Source organism: Marmota marmota, unplaced genomic scaffold (genome assembly GCF_001458135.2).
Source record: "Marmota marmota marmota unplaced genomic scaffold, marMar, whole genome shotgun sequence".
Classification (NCBI taxonomy): domain Eukaryota; kingdom Metazoa; phylum Chordata; class Mammalia; order Rodentia; family Sciuridae; genus Marmota; species Marmota marmota.
This window is the reverse complement of record NW_025999930.1, coordinates 138,309-155,142: the sequence shown is the minus strand read 5'-3', so window position 1 is coordinate 155,142 and position 16,834 is coordinate 138,309. Positions and strand designations below refer to the sequence as shown.

General features: G+C 36.2%; 1 long non-coding RNA gene and 1 pseudogene across 1 annotated transcript in view; both read left to right on the top strand.

Moving 5' to 3' along the window:
* The window catches only part of LOC107159681, a 111,884-nt gene that overhangs the window by 18,343 nt on the left and 76,707 nt on the right, over positions 1-16,834 (top strand). The gene's annotated exons all lie outside the window — the stretch shown is intronic.
* LOC107159680 lies at positions 14,755-15,291 on the top strand (annotated as a pseudogene).

Here is a 16,834-nt window from a genome sequence, read left to right as displayed (position 1 = left end):
TCCCCTCCCCTTCCCTCCCCTTTTTTCCTTTTCCTTATCTTTCTTTCATTCTGATAATAGCCATTCTGACTGGGGTGAGATGGAATCTCAATATGGTTTTGATTTATATTTCCCTGTTGACTAAAGGTGTTGAGCATTTTTTCATGTATTTATTGGCCATTTGTACTACCTTTTTTGAGAAGTGTCTATTGATGGTTGGTCTACTTATTATTTGGATTACTTTAAAATTTTTTTAGTTCTTTATATATTGTAGATATTAATCCTGTGTCAGATGAATAACTAGCAAAGATTTTTTCTTGTTTTGTAGGCTGTTTATTCACTTTGTTGATTGTTTCCTTTGCTGTGCAGAAGATTTTTAATTTGATGTAATCCCGTTTGTCAATATTTGCTTATATTTCCTGAGACATTGGAATCCTATTCTAGAAATCATAGCTTATGCCAGTATCTTTAAGTGCACCCCAGTTTTCCTCTAGTAGTTTTAAAGCATCAGTATTATATTTTAGTCTTGGATTCATTTTGAGTTGATACAAAATGATATAAAAAGTTATTGATAATTTTAAAATACAGGATAAAATACAAGATGCATTTTAGTCTTGGGTTCATTTTGAGTTGATAAAAATGATATAAAAAGTTATTGAGAACTTTAAAATACAGGCTAAAATACAGGATAAAAAAATACAAGATAAAGTCAGGGGTTTCATTCTTCCACATGTGGATATCTAGTTTCCCCAGCACCATTTGTGGTTTTTGGCGCACTTGTTGAGAATGAGATGGCTATAGGTGTATGAGTTTATTTCTGGGTTCTGTATTCTATTCCATTTGTCTGTGTCCCTGTTTGATGCCAATTCCATTCTGTTTTTTCCCTCCTGTGACTCAGTAGTATATTTTGAAATCAGGTATTGTGGTACCTTCATTATTGTTCTTTTGTTCAAGGTTGCTTGGGCTATTTTGGGTCTTGGGCATCTGTGTGAATTTTAGGATTTTTTTTTTTTCTAGTTTCATGAAGAAAGTCATTGATATTTTGATAGGGATTGCATTGAAACTGTAGATTGTTTTTGGTACTATGCCCATTTTAATGGTATCAATTCTCCCAAACCATGAACATAAGACATCTTTCAACGTCTTCTTTAGCATTTTACAATTTTCATTGTACAGGTCTTTTATCTCCTTGGTTTTGTTTATTCCTAGTCCTTTCTTTTTTGGGGGCTATTGTGAATGGAATTATTTTTCTGGTTTCTTTTATCAAAGAGTTCAGAATATAGAAAAACTATTGACTTTTATATGTTTATTTTGCATCCTGTTACTTTGCTGATTTTTAAAAATCAGTTCTGTGAGTCTTTTGATTCTCCTGCCTTAGCCTCCTGAGTACTTGGAATTACAGGCATGCACCACTGTCTCTGGCCCCTGTAGACCTTTTTGTGGCATGGCAAAAGTTGGAGTTGCTGCAAACCCTTCTTACTAAACAAGCTTCGGCAGTTTGTGTGCCACCTAGGCAGGCGCATACTTTGTCCAGAAGTCCTCGGTCTGTGTGCATTAGGAGTTCTGGGAAATGTTGAAGGTGCAGGACTCCGTAGTCTTTCTCTGAGAGTGGGGGAAGATAATCAAGCCTCTGAGTTATCCACTGGTGTGGAGGAGAAGTAGAATGGCAATTGATCATTTTGACAGTCTTGGTGTTGGTGCTATCAGACTTGGCCCCCATGAGAAACCACACAGGATTGGTATCATTCTTCGTCACAGGGGGTGGGACTACCAACTGCTGAGCCCTGTCACAGCCTACATGCCCCACTGCTTAAATCTTTCAGCAGGTTTGTGACAGACACTCCCCTAATCTATGATTGCACATATGGCCTTCTCTAACACATTTACTGTGGTGGGATGTCTCCAAGGACCCTGAATTATATTTTTTCCATGTTATCTGATCCCCAGAGCAGTTTAGTCTCTAACAATAGGTTCTTGGAGCGATTATAGCACTCTGCCAGTGTGCTGAGCAATGGAATGAATCTCTTCTCTAAAGCTAGCTTGTGTATGGGGAGTCACTAGCAGACCAAATTTCAAATCTGGATTTAAAGCTTATAAGAATCATAGATTTCGGGACTGGGGATGTGGCTCAAGCGGTAGCGCGCTCGCTTGGCATGCGTGCAGCCTGGGTTCGATCCTCAGCACCACATACAATCAAAGATGTTATGTCTGCCGAAAACTAAAAAATAAATATTAAAAAATCTCTCTCTCTCTCTCTCTCTCTCTCCTCTCTCTCTCTATCTTAAAAAAAAAAAAGAATCATAGGTTTCTCTTATAGTTACTATTGCCAGTCTGCTGTTATCCTCAAGGTTGTCTGCGTTTCTTGGCTTAAGCTTGTAGCATTAGGTTCCTTTCCCCAACTAGGGAGCTAGGGCTGAAGTTGCCAGTTGCTTTGTATTTTTTTCTGAGTTGCCTTTCTGCTTCTCCATGCTGTTTAGGTTTCCTATCACTTCTTTATTTGTACGTAAAATTTGTTATCACTTTTTCTCCTTGGAATCCAGTTCCTTCTTTGTTGCCCTGACTCTTCATTGTAGAATTACATGATGGGTGCTTCTATTCTGCCATCTTCCCATAAGTCAACCATTCATATCTTTGGTGCAAAGACTGGGAAACAAAACTATTAAAATACCAATAACTGTGTTAATATGTTAAGAGACAGGCAATATAGAAAGATATTAAATGACAATTTAAAATTTGGGGAAGCATGGAGTGCAAGTGTAGAATTGTTAATATATTTTTCTTTTCCTATCTTGGCAATCAATGTTAGGTTGTTATTTCAATGTAGCTTGTTGTGATCAAGACTTTTTTGTATACCTCAGGGTGACCATAGTGCAAAAATCCATTCTGTAATAATCACACCAAAAACAATAGGCAAGGAATCAAAATCCACCCCTGGAGATAATCACTTAACCACAGGGAAGATTCTTGAAGAGTGAGAGGAAGAAAAACTAGACAAATAACAAAATGATAGTAGTGAGGCCTTACCTATTGATAATTACCTTACATGTAAATGGATTAAATTTTCCAATTAAGACATTGAATAACTGAATAAGTAAAAAAAAAAAAAACTTAAGTATAAGATGCTTTCAAGAAACTCATTCACCTCTAAGAACTTGCTTAGATTGAAAGTGAAGAAACTGAAAAAGGAAAATGTGGATAGGGAAAAAAAATAGGAGTAGCTATACTTCTGTCAGATAAAATAGACTATAAGTCAAAAGTAGTAAAAGGAGACAAGGTCATTAAATAATAATATAGTCGATTCAGTAAAAGGAAATAACTATATGAATCCAGTATCAAAACACCCCAATATGCAAAAAAAAATTAATAGACCTAAATGGATATAGGCTCCAATACAATATTAGTAGCAGATTTTAATACCCCATTTTCAACAGTGGACAGATAATCCAGATAGAAGATCAATAGAGTTAAACTGCACCCTAGCCCATGTGGATCTAACAGACATCCATAGACTGTTTTACCCAATAGCTGCAGAATACCCATTCTCATCAATATATGTAGAACATTCTTCAGGAGAGATCATATTGATAAGCCACAAAACAAGTCTAATAATTTATTTTTCAAAGTTAGGATCATATTTTCCAATCACAATGAAATAAAACTGGGAACCAATAGCAAGAAAAATTTTAGAGACTACAAATATATGGAAATTAAAGAATTTACTCCTACACAACCAAAGCAATAAGGAAGAAATTAAAGAGTTTCATGAAACAAATGAATATAGAATGTAACTTACCCCAAACTATGAGATACAGCAACAGTTAAGAGAGAACTTTATAGCAATCAACACCTACATCCTAAAAAGGAGAAAGATTAAAAAAAAAAAAATTCAAGAAACTAGAAAAATAAATCCAAAATTAGTAGGAGGAATGAAGTGATAAATATATAAAAATCAGAAATAAATAAAATCAGACTAAAAACAATAATACAAAAGATCAACAAAATGGGCTGTTTTTTTTTTTTTAAAAAAAAAACACAAATTAACAAACCCTTAGGCCAATTAAAAAAAAAAAGAAAACTCAGGTAAATCACAACAAGTGAGACATTACAACTGATATCACAAAAACAGAGGATTATTGGAGATTATGTTGAACAGCTGAACAAATTTGATAACCTAAAAGAAATGGATAAATTCCTAGACATACAGCTTAACACCATTGAATCATGAAGAAATCCCTGAACAGAGTCAATAATGAGATTGAGTCAGTAATAAAAAGTCTCCTACCAATGAAAATCCCAGGACCAGATGATTTTACTGTTGCATTTCACCAGGCATTTAAAGAACATTCTTATAATTGCTATGTGGGTGTATTGCTTCCAAAATAATTGAAGAGATGATAATACTCCTAAAATTATTCTACAAGGCCAGCATTGTTACCCTGATAGCAAAATCATACAAGGACACAGCCACCAAAGCCACTGACCAATATCCTTGATGAACCATAGATATAAACCAAATCCAATAAAACAATTAAAAAAAATAATTATTTGCCATGATAAAATGGGATTCATTACAGGAATGCAAAGATGCTTCAACATATGGAAGTCAATAAATGTGGTACACCACATAAACAGAACGAAGGAAGAAAACATTATCTCAATAAATGCAGAGAAGGCATTTGGTAAAACTTAGCAGCCTTTATGATAAAAATTCTGAGTGAAGTAGGTATGAAGGAATGTACCTCAACATAATAAAGACCAGACTTAACTGACCTAAAGCTAACATGCTGAATGGGGAAAAGCTGAAAGTTTTAAGATTTGGAACAAGATATAAGGATAATCATATTCACTATTTTATTCAGCATAGTAATGGATGTGCTGGCTTGAGCAATTGCACAGAAGAAAGAAATCTAATGGTATTCAAACTGAAAATTAGGAAGTAAAATTTGTTTGATTGTAGATGACATAATGGTGTGTATGAAAACCACAAAGACTCCATCCAAAAATTGTTAAAATAATAAATTCAGCTAAGTTATAAGATAATCAACACATAAAAATCAGTAGCATTGCTATACACTGATAACAAATTATCTGACAAAGAGAAGAAGAACGCCATCTCATTTACAATATATACAACAACAAAGACAACAACAACAAACCCAAAACCTGGGAGTAAATTTCACTGGAGAGGTAAAAGATCTAATGAAGACTATAGAACACTGGTGAATGAAATTGAAGAGAACAAAAAAAAAAAGTGGAAAGATATCCCATGTTCATGGTTTGGAAGAATAAACATTGTTAAAATATTGATATTACTCAAATTGATCTACAGATTGAATACAATCTCTACCAAAATACTAATGACATTTTCCTCACAATTAGAAATACAGTTAAGTTTAAATGGGTAAGATTTCAGTGTTCTACTATTAGCAGAAATGGTAGCTCTAGGTATTCAGCAACTAAAATTTTAAGATACATTTTTGTGTTCTTGAATGGTAACTGCAAAATTTTGAACCTCTGTAGTTACCCTTGTATAGAATTTATTATCCTTAAATAGAATCATTTAGGATTAACAATGAAATACTGAAAAGCAGGGTTTTAAAATAAAACTATTAAGTTTCTTAAATGAAAAATTATACACCTAGGTATGCTACCCAGAGCACTTAATTTGAGCATATTTAACATGACAGTCACCCAATAACAGCAGTGTGTGTGTGTGCGCGTGCGTGCGTGCGCGCGTGCGGTCACACACCTGTGTACATGGACATGCAGTTCTCACTTTGGTGCCTTGTTAACAGAAATTTATGTACATAGGAACCCTGTTTTTTTTTTGTTTGTTTGTTTGTTTTTTAACTTTGCCTTTTAGAGAACTATTCAAAGTGAAAACAAGGTCCCAGTATGAATGAATAAGCTTGCATTAATATAGTACTATGCAGGCCAAGAACTGCCTGTATTCATACCCTTTGCTTCTTAAAATATGCCCAGCTCCATTCTTTGTCTTGTTTTTGTTAACTGAGTCAATTTGTCTCAACTCAGCTTGTCAAACTCTGACTATTGAATCATATGTTAACTTTTTTTTTTCAAAATTGTTTTTGCTATTCTAGGTTATGCATTTCTTCATGAATTTTACATGCAACCCATAAGTTTCTTTTTAAAGAATGTTGTTTTTTTAAAACTGGTCTTGGACATATTAGTCCTAGGTCCTCAATGAGAGTTAACTTCTCTAAACTTTCAGGTTCTATCATTCAGACTGTGTTAGCTTTCTGACAAATTACATGAGGTAGTTAATTTATGTTATGGTTTGAATATGAAGTGTCCACCAAAAGAAAGAAGGTTAAGACTTGAAATGATTGGGTGTGAAAATCTTAACATAATCACTGATATAGATTAACTACACATTAACCATAGACAAGCAGGGCGTGGCCAGAAGAAGTAGGTCACTGGGAGTGTGCCTTTGGGATTTATATTTTGTCCCTAGTAAGCAGAGGGAAAGATCTCTGCCTCTTTGTTGCCTTTTTTCCTCCTTCACTCTTTCATGATGTTCTGTCTCACCTCAGGCCCAGAGCTATGGAGCTGGCCATCTATGGACTGAGACCTCTGAAACTGTGAGCCACATAAACTTTTCCTCCTCTAATTGTTTTTGTTAGGTCTTTTGGTCACATTGATGAAAAATCTGACTAAAACGACTTAGAAAAGTTTGGTTTGGCCCATGGTACTCAAGGTTCAAATCCACAATTGAGTGGCCCCATTATTTTGGGCCTCAGTAAGGTACATCAGGGTGGACGTGTGGTTAAGCAAACTGCTCACTGGATAAATGCGGAATCAGAGAGAAAGAGCTTAGGTCCTATAATCTCTTATAAGGGCATTCCCCCAGTGAGCTAAGGGCCACCACTAAGCCCACCTCCTAAGGGTCCTCCTACCTGCCAGTAGCACCACTCTTCGTCGGATCAAACCTTTAACACATGGGACATTTGGGGATCATCATACAAACCATAGCATAGCCCACTGGCAGTTGCTTACGAAGCCAAATACTAGAAGGATAGTAAAAGTGTGTTGTTTTACTCAAACTTGAAAGAAGAATGATTCAGCAGAGGGGACTCTGACCAAAATGAGAAAGGAGTAGGAAAAACCTGAAAAGATGCACAAACGTTGAGGTCTAATACGTTTGTCTAATATTTCAAAAGATTGCAGATAAGATTCCTAATTAATCTTATAATGATTATTTCAATATCTTGGATATCCTAATATAGGGGATGGAAGACAGAATGGTGAATGGCAGAGTAGAGGATATCTTAATTGTGGGAAAATATTTCGATAACTAGAAGACTCCACTGAAGAAAAAATATCTGGTTGACACATAATTCTTTCGTTATTAGGGGAATGGTAATATGGTCACCAAGAGAGTCACTCAATGTATACTTTGCATATGGTTTCTTTCCCTTAGCATATTTTAAAGGTTCATTCATGATGCAATGTATACATTGTTCCTTTTTATTGCCAAGTAGTATTCTGTTATATGAATACTAAATTTTGTTTATACTTTTGACAGTTGATGGACATTTAGGTATTTTTCTAGGTTTGGTTCTTATGATTAATGCTGCTATGCACATTTTTGTTCAATATTTTCTATAAATATCTGTTTTCATTTCTCTACAAGAAATACCCAGGAGTGGACTTTCTGTGTCATACAGTACTGTTTAACCTTCTAAGAAACTATCAAATTCTTCCAATGTGGTTGTACAACAGCAATATATGAGGTTCTTTCTATTTTATGGTATTTTCTTTCTTCTTGATTATAGCTATTCTGTTGGATATGTAGTAATACTTGAGTTTCAGTGTTCATTTCCATAATGATTAATTACATTAGCATTTTTGCATGGACTTATTAGCCATTCTTGTATCTTCTTTTGATGAAATATTTGCTTACATCTTTTGATTGTTTCCCCCATCCCCAACTTTTTGTTATTGAGTTATAAGAAATCTTTGTAAATTCTGGATACAAGTACTTAATCAGAGACATGCTAAGCATGTATCTTTTCTCAGCCTGTGGTTTTTCATATATCTTTTCTGAGGTCTGATATTTCATTTTCTTAATACCATTTGAAGAGCAGAAGCTTTAAATTTGATGAAATTTGTTTTATCAAATTTTTCTTTTATGATTATGATTTTGGTGCCAGGTACCATGGTGGAAGATTTTGTTTTGCAGGTTAAAATTTATCTCTTGTATTCTGGCCTGTGATTGAATTTGACTTCATTTTTGTGCTATGAGGTAAAGGTCTAAATTTATCTTTATGCTACGATTTTCAGTTGTCTCAGAATCATTTGTTAGGAAGACCAACCTTTTCAACTGAATTGGCCTGATCTCTTAAAGGAAAAATCAATTCATTATCCATTTGAGGCTGTATTTCTTAAATCTCTTCTGTTCTATTAATGTATATTCCTATTCTTGTACTATTATCACTCTGTCTTGATTATTGTGGCTTTATACAGTTTTGAAATACAGTATAAGTCCTCCAACTTTGTTCTTTTTTTGAAATTGTTTTGGCTATTCTGGGTTATACACAATTCTGTAAGAAAAAATCTGTTGGAATTTGACAAAGATTGTGAATTGCCACCTAAACAATATTGAGTTTTCCTATACATGTACATGTAGTGATCACTCCTTTCATTTATTTAATTTGGTTCAGCAATGTTTTTATAGTTTTCAATGTCTTATAATTTTGTTAAATTTATTTCTGTTCTATTCTTTTTTGATACTACTGTGAAGAGAATAATTTTCTCAATTTGATTTTCAAATTGTTTATTGAAAATTACAATTGGCTTTTGTATATTTATCTTGTATACTTGTTATGGATTGGATCTGAAATATTCCCTCAGAAGCTTATGTATTAGATAATGTAGTGATGTTTTTAGGTGAGAAGATTAGTTTATGGGTGCTCTAATCTCATCAGTGGATTAATCCATTTTATGGATTAATAATTTGAACAGACCACTAGGCAGTAACTGTAGGCAGGTGGAATGTTGTTGGAGGAAGTAGAAGGCATGTTCTTGGGAACTATGTCTGTCCCTGCTCCCACCTTTATCTTCCCCATCTTCCATGAGCTGAACAGCTTTCCTCCACCAGTCCATGTGCCATGATGTTCTGCCTCACCTCAGGCCTAGAGCAATGCAGGTGGCTGACTGAGACCTCTGAAACAATGAGCTAAAATAAACATTATCAGATGTTTTGGTCACAGTAACAGAAAGCTGACAGAAATTGGTACCAAGAAGTACCAATTTTGATACTTGCTATGATTATGCCTGACCATGTTGTTCAGAAGCCTTTGGAAACAATTTGTGAGAGGAATTTGGAAAAGTGTGGAGATGCAGCCTAGAAGACTTACAATATTGTAAACAAAGCTTAATGGGCAATTCTAGTGTGAGGTCAGATCAGAATGCCAGTAGGAATGTGGACAGTAAAGATTACTTTTGATGGGGCTGGAGTTGTGGCTCAGCAGTAGAGCGCTTGCCTAGAATGTGCAGGGCACTGGGTTTGATCCTCAGCACCACATAAAGATAAATAAATAAAATAAAGGTAGTGTGTCCAACTACAACTAAAAAAAAAATATTTTAAAAAAGATTGTTTTTGAGGTTTCAGATGGGAATGTGGACTCTACTGGGAATTGGATTGACCAGTTGTGTTACATTATAGCAAAGAATTTGTCTACATTTTGTCCATGTCCTGAGACTTTGTATGAGGCTGAATTTAAAGGTGATGGACTAACTGATCTTGTGTTAGAAATTTCAAGGCTGCACAGCATTCAGATGGTGACATGGATATTTGCTGAAAGCTTTTAGCCAGTTTACTGTGATAAATAGGAGAAAAAACAGAGGAGAAAAATTTTTTAGAACTTGAAGTTTGTCCAGAAAAGCACATGTAAAGTTGGGGCCAAGGATGGTTTGGCTGTGATCAGTGCCATTAAAGAGAAACCAAGTACTTTGCACAGTGACTAGAGGGAAGATGCTGTGAGGGCATCTCAGGAATCAACCAGACCCATGTCAGGCTCAAGGGTGTAAAAGTGAAAACTTATTTGAAAGATGTTGCTTTAAGAAGCGAGTTCCAGAGCCACTTGAGATCCTGCCCCACTTCTCAAATTTGTTTCACTGTTATCAGCCACCCAGGCACTCAGGCCACTGAAGCCAGGTCCAAAGGGCCTGGCTACTGCTTGAGCTGGCAGCAGACTTTGGTATCATCCCTGTTGTACCCATTCTGAAGGAGGATGCTGGGGGTAGAGTTCATGAAGATTTCAAAGGAAGGCCTGGGAGGCCAGGTAACATGTTGCAGGGTCAGAATTACCACAGCAGCCCCTGAGAGGGTGATGCACAAAGCCGAAACTGCAGAGATTATGGGAATTAAGAGATGGTAGGAATGTGGAATTTCTGCCAAGGAAAGCTACAGGCTGTCAACAGAGCCAGTCTAGGAGAGAGGCCATGTGGGTTGCAACCAGCAAGACCATACAGACTAAGCTTCCCAAGCCTTTTGGGGCCCACATTTCCCCACCATATGCCCTGGATACCAGACATGGAGCTATAGGACATGTTTGCTTTGATGGGTTTTGGTCTTGCTGTGGTCCTGTCCCTTCCTTCTGTGCTTCTATCTCTCCCTTTTGGAAGGGGAATGTTTACACTGTGTCATTATAAATTGAATGTAAATAATTTGATTTTGTTTTGTAGAGGAGCTCACAGCTAAGAGTTCGTCTTGAGTCTCTTTGGACTTCAGCTTTTAAGCAATGCTGGAACTGTTAGGACTATGGGGAGTCTTGGAGATGGACTGAATGCATTTTGTATTGTGAGGTGGGCATGAGCTTTTGAGGAGCCACTGGCAGAATGCTATAGTTTGACAATTCTAGACAGGTGGGGTGTGGTTGTTGGAAGTTGGTCATTGGAGGTGTAGCTCTGTACCTCTAGTAAAACGCTGAATAGAAGTGGTGAGAACAGATACCTGATTTCTTTTTTTGTTTCTATAACAAAATACTATAGACTGATATAGAATAGACTTATGAAGAATAGAAATTTACTCAGATTTCCAGAAGCTAAGACTGAGATGAAGATTTGGTGTGTGTGTGTATCTTCATGCTGTGTAATGTGCAAGAAATCATTGCCAAATTCAATGTCATATTTGTCTTCAGAGGCCACCATCACTGAATACTACAGGTTAGGTAACTTAAACTACAGGTATTTATTTCTTACAATTTTGGAAACTGTAAAGTTCAAGATCAAGAAGATGGCTGGTTTGGTTTCTGGGGAGAGAGAAGTTGCTCAGTGTCTCTTCCTTTCCTTTATGAGAGCACTAATTCCATCATGAGGACTGCACTGTTATAATTACATCTAAACTTCATTATCTCGTGAGGGATTTAGCCCCTAAAACTACCACATTGAGAGTTCAAAATATACTTTTTAGGGGGATATAGTTTAGCCCATAGCAAATTTCTTGAAGCTTTCCCCCTGTTTTTCTTTTAAGACTTTTAAAAATACCTCTTCCCCTTATGTTTAGGCCTTTAATCCATTTTAATTTATTTTTCAAATACAGCATAAATTAAGGGCTCCACTCCACTCCTTTGTACAGAGAGATTCAAACTTCCCAGCCTTCTTTGTTGAAAAGACTGTCCTCATTGGCTGCTCTTACCACCTTAGTTGAAAATCTTTTGGCCATAATATATACAAGGATTCATTTCTGGATTATCATATTCCATTGGTCTGTAAGTCTCTTTATGCCAGTATTGCACCATTCTGACCACTATAGCTTCATAGGTGAGTTTCAAAATCAGGAAATAAGAGACTTCCAACTCTGTTTTCTTTTTTTTTTTTTAATCCTTCAAAATTGCTTTTGCTGTTCAGGGTCCCTGAGAATTCACATGAATCTGGGGATGTATTTTTCTTTTTTTGAAAAATATAATCAAGGGCTGGGGTTGTAGCTCAGTGGTAAAGCACTTGCCTAGCATGTGTGAGGCACGGGGTATGATCCTCAGCACCACATAAAAATAAATAATCAAAATAAAGGTATTGTGTCCATCCACAACTAAAAAATACAGAAAAAAATTTTTAAAAATATAATCAATGGCATCTTGGTAAAGATTGCATTAAATCTGTAAATTGCTTTTGTAGTAGTAACGTTTAGCAATATTAAGTTCTCAGATCCATGAACACAAGATATCATTCCATTTATTAGTGTCTTCTTTAATTCTTTCAGCAGTGTATAGTTGTTTTCAGTGTACAATTTTTTTGCCTTCTTATCTAAGTCTTTCATGAGTTTTTATTCCATATGATACTATTGTAATTAAAATCACTTTATTAATTTCCTTTTTGATTGCTTATTGTTATTGTATAGGAATACAGTTGATTTTTGTGTGTTTCTTCAGATGTGATGAATTTGTTGGTTTTAACAAGGCCTTTTTTTTGGGGGGGAGGGAGTAGAATCTTGAAGGTTTTCTGCATATGAGATCATGCAGTCTTTAAATAAAGACAATTTGACTTCTTTCTTTCCAATTGGATGCTTTTATTTATTTATTTATTTTTTCTTAGCCTAATTGCTCTGGCTAGGACTACTGGTACTCTGTTGAATAGAAGTGATGAGAGTGGGCATCTTTGCTTTCTTTCTGATTTTAGAGGAAAAGCATTTAGTATGATGTTAGTCAAAAATTATCTTTACTATGTTGTAGTATCTTCTTTCTATTCTTAATTTGTTGAAGTTTTTTTTCCTAACATGAAAGGATGTTGAATCTTGTCAACTGTTCTTTCTGCATCAATTAAGATGACCAAAGTTGTTTTTTTTTTTTGAAGGACAATTTTGTTGGATATAGAATTTTTCCTCCACTTTTCTTTCTTATTTATTTATTTGTTTATTTATTATTTTAGTAATTTTTTTGTTACTAGTTTGAACCCAGGGGCTCTGTACCACGGAGCCATATCCCCAGCCCTTTTAATTTTTATTTTGAGAGGGTCTCACTGAATTGCTTAGGGCCTTTCTAAGGTTCTGATTTTGGCCTGAAACTTGCGATTCTCCTGCCTCAGCCTCCCAAGTTGCTAGGATTACAAATGTTTCAAGATGCTCTTTGGTTTATTTTTTAACAGTTTCATTATGATATGTTTTGATGAAATATTGAAGACTTTGAATATCATATACTTGGATGTTCATGTCTCTCCTGATAAGCCTTCTGCCTCTTTGTCTCTTTTCTTTCTATGACTCTCAAATTGTGAAAGTTAGCTCTCTTGATAGTATCCCATATATCCTGTAAACTTTCTTCATTTGTTTTCTTTTGTCTGAATTTTTTCAAGTGACCTGCCTTGGTGTTCATAGATTTTTTTTCCCTTTTCCTGGCCAGGCCTGATCTTGATGCTCTGTATTCAGTCTTTTACTTCATTTGTTCTGTTCTGTAGCTCTAGAATTTCTGTTTGGCTTTTTAAATGTTTTCTGTCTTTTAATTGAATTTCTAGTTTTATTCACGTTTTGTTTTTCTTATTTTGTTGAGTTCTTTTGTAGCCCACTGAGCTTTCTTAAAATACTTATTTTGAATTTTTTTGTCAGTTAGACAAAAAAAAATTTTTTTTTCGTTTAGATCTGTATTTCTTTGGAGGTGGTTCCTAAAATTTTATGTTCCTGTGATGGTATCTAGTTTCATCGTGTGTGTGTGTGTGTGTGTGTGTGTGTGTGTGTGTATGTGTAAATTCCTTGAATTCTCCTGTTGCTATCTTTGCATTTGAAAAAATAGCCTTTACTCCTTTTGAGAGAGGAATGCCTTCACCATATATCCCTGCTAGGTATTCTGAGATGTCTCTCACATCTGTGGAATTGTCTGTTTCACACCTCTTGTTCTGTCATGAGATGAGGGCATTATATGAATGTTTCTCTTCTTCTGATCCTGCAAATGCAGGCTTTGTGCTGAGCCTCCTATTTTTTTTTCCCTAGGGTCATGTCCTAGTTTGCTCAAGTTTGTTTGAATTCTTCTAGTCTTCCAGAGTTGTCCTATCTGTTTGTGTGAATTTCTTGCACTTGCCATTATGTGTTCATGGAGCTGGCCTGGGGAAAGGTGAGTTGAGGCACATAGAGCATTTGAGGGCACCTGTGGGCCAGCTGGGGAAGATCCACAGATGAGGCATCCCAAGAGCCATCCCAAGAAATCAACTTGATGGAACTTAGGGAGTAGTTAGTAGAGTCTGATCCCTCTTCTCTGCTACCAGCCTTTCCCAGCCATACATATATACCAATCACTTCAGTATTCTGAGTGATGTGAGAAAAGAAATGGGCCTTTTGGGCAGTGTCATATGTGGCTGAGGTAGCCAGGTGATCATTCACTAAGCTTTAATTTTCATCCCCCTCGATAAAATTATAGGCCAAGGGGGTCTCTTGACATTGATCTTTGCACCACATAGAGGGGTGACATGAATAAAGTGAAACTCTTCTTACCCTTTTCAATTCACCTATTCTTGGATTTTGGGCCATAGTAGTAGGCTGGAATTGCTTCACTGGATTCCCACACTCCCACAAAAGTACTCTTGTCCTTGGGAAATTGTCAAAATTGATGCTTTTATTGGGGAATGATGGTAAAAAGCACCTAATCTGCCATCTTGCTGACATCATTCCTAGAACTATTATCTATAATTGATTTTTATGGGTTAATCTTTTATCTTGTGACATTACTAAACTTATACATTAGTTCTAGGAGGTTTTGTTTTATCTGATTTTTTTTTTGTATATAAATTCTTTGGGATTTTCTATATAGGACATCATTTTCAAATAAGGATACTTTTATTTGTATTTTTCTAGTTTAGATGCCTTTATTGCCTTTTTAAAAATGAAATGGAGAGAGGCATGGGATGCTGGACGCCAGCTGCAGTGGTGTGCTCACCTAGGCCGAGGGCTGACCTACTGGCAAAGACTGGTGCTATTTCATTCATGATTTTTGTATAGGCTGAAATTTGGGTTGAGTTAAACTGAAGACCTCTACAAAGAGGACCTATTTGGGGTTGGTTTGGTGTTTGGGTTTTTTTTTGATCCTTTTTCTAAAATGGGAGCCTCAAGCTGTATACAAGTGTTAGATCTATATCAAGCAATGCTGAGAGGGCAAGTATTTCAATGCCTATAATTACATAATGTATACTGTTGGGAGCATAAGAGATGCCTTCAGAGGAAAAAAATGTAAAGGATCCTGTAGAAATTCAAAATCTAGTGAATAAAGCCAAAAGAGACCTTGAAATAATTTGTTGACAGTTCACATTGGCCAACTCTATTCAACTGACAAGCTTGTCATTAAGAAACAAGAGAAGCCAAGGACCTAGGGGGCTGGGAACCTCCAGCATCCATTCTGTGGCAGGCTGGGGGCTCCCAATGCCAGCTGAAAATTCCCTTTCACTTTGCCTGCCCTGGGGAAGCTGATAAACTGAGTCATGTTTCCATTTCTGTTTTAGCCTTAGTGAAAAAGCATGGTTGTGCCTTCTTGGTTCATGTGTTTGAATGAAGGGCTGGGAGGTCATCAGAATAATGCTGTGTATTGTGTCTCCTCTCCATCCCATCTCATCTTGTAGCTCATCACCATTTGTATAGAACATATACAGACTTTGTTTTTCTTGGTCCTTGACAATAAACCAAATTGTCTACCTTTTGTTTTGTGCCAAATAAACCAGTAAGATAACGCACATTCACTTCATGGGCAGGGTCCCACCTTGAGCTGAAAACTCCCTTTGTGTGGGGAGTTGGGAGTAGGTCAGGGTGATGAGAAACAGGATGTAACCTGTAATTTACACCTGTGCCCAATGCAGTGACAAAAGGTGGCAGACATATGAATATACACCCAGAGATGGAGAACTTTGCAGCCCAGCCAGAGTGTGAGCTAAGGATTGGCAACAAGCCCCTCCGCACCCCTTGTGCATTAGATTCTTCCTGCCGACAGTCCCCAGTGTGGTGCCTGGACCCTGAAAGAGAGGGAATTGTAGCTTATAGCACTGTGCCCAGCTGTGGCTGACGGTCAGGATCGACTGGAGAAATGGAGCCTTGTTAACAGACAAATCTCTCAGCACTTCCCTCCCTGAGGATTCTGACTTGGTAAATGAGAGGTGAGACAAGAGTTAATATATATTCTTAAAAATCTCCTAATGTTTTCAGTATTTAATCAGTTTGAGGAACCACTGCTCTTTGAGTATGTTACAGCTTATAAAGATTATCAGTTGTATACCTTTATCCTGGAAAATATATTCTTTCCAAACATCTAGAAGCAGCATATTAAATAAGTTACTTGACTTCTGGGAAGCTTATATAGGGCCCAGACCCTATTTAGTGATTTCTCATTCCCTTTTGTGTACAATGTTAAGTGGATTCAAGATTCATGGGTTGGGGATGTGGCTCAAGTGGTAGCGTGCTCCCCTGGCATGCATGAGACACTGAGTTCGATCCTCAGCACCACATAAAAATAAAATAAAGATATCATGCCACCTAAAAAAACTAAAAAGTAAATATTTTAAAAAAGATTCATGTGTTATGGTTTGAATAGGCTCATATAAATTTTATAGTTTCTACCAAAAAAAATTAACCATTTTAAAATAAAGTAATTCGTTGATGGTACTTTCATAATATTGTGTAGCGACTACCTCTATCTAGTTCCAAGATGTCCTTAAAAAGTTTCTTAAATATTCTAGACAGCTTAGAGCTTTACCAGATATGTAATTTGCAAACCTGTACTCATGAAGCAGTTGTTACACATTCATCTCTCTCCCATCCTTTGGGGACCACCAATCAGCTTTCTCCCTATATGAATTTTCTTATTCTAAGTAATTCATATAAATGGAGTCATAAAATGCATGACATTTTGTGCCTGGTTTCTTTCAT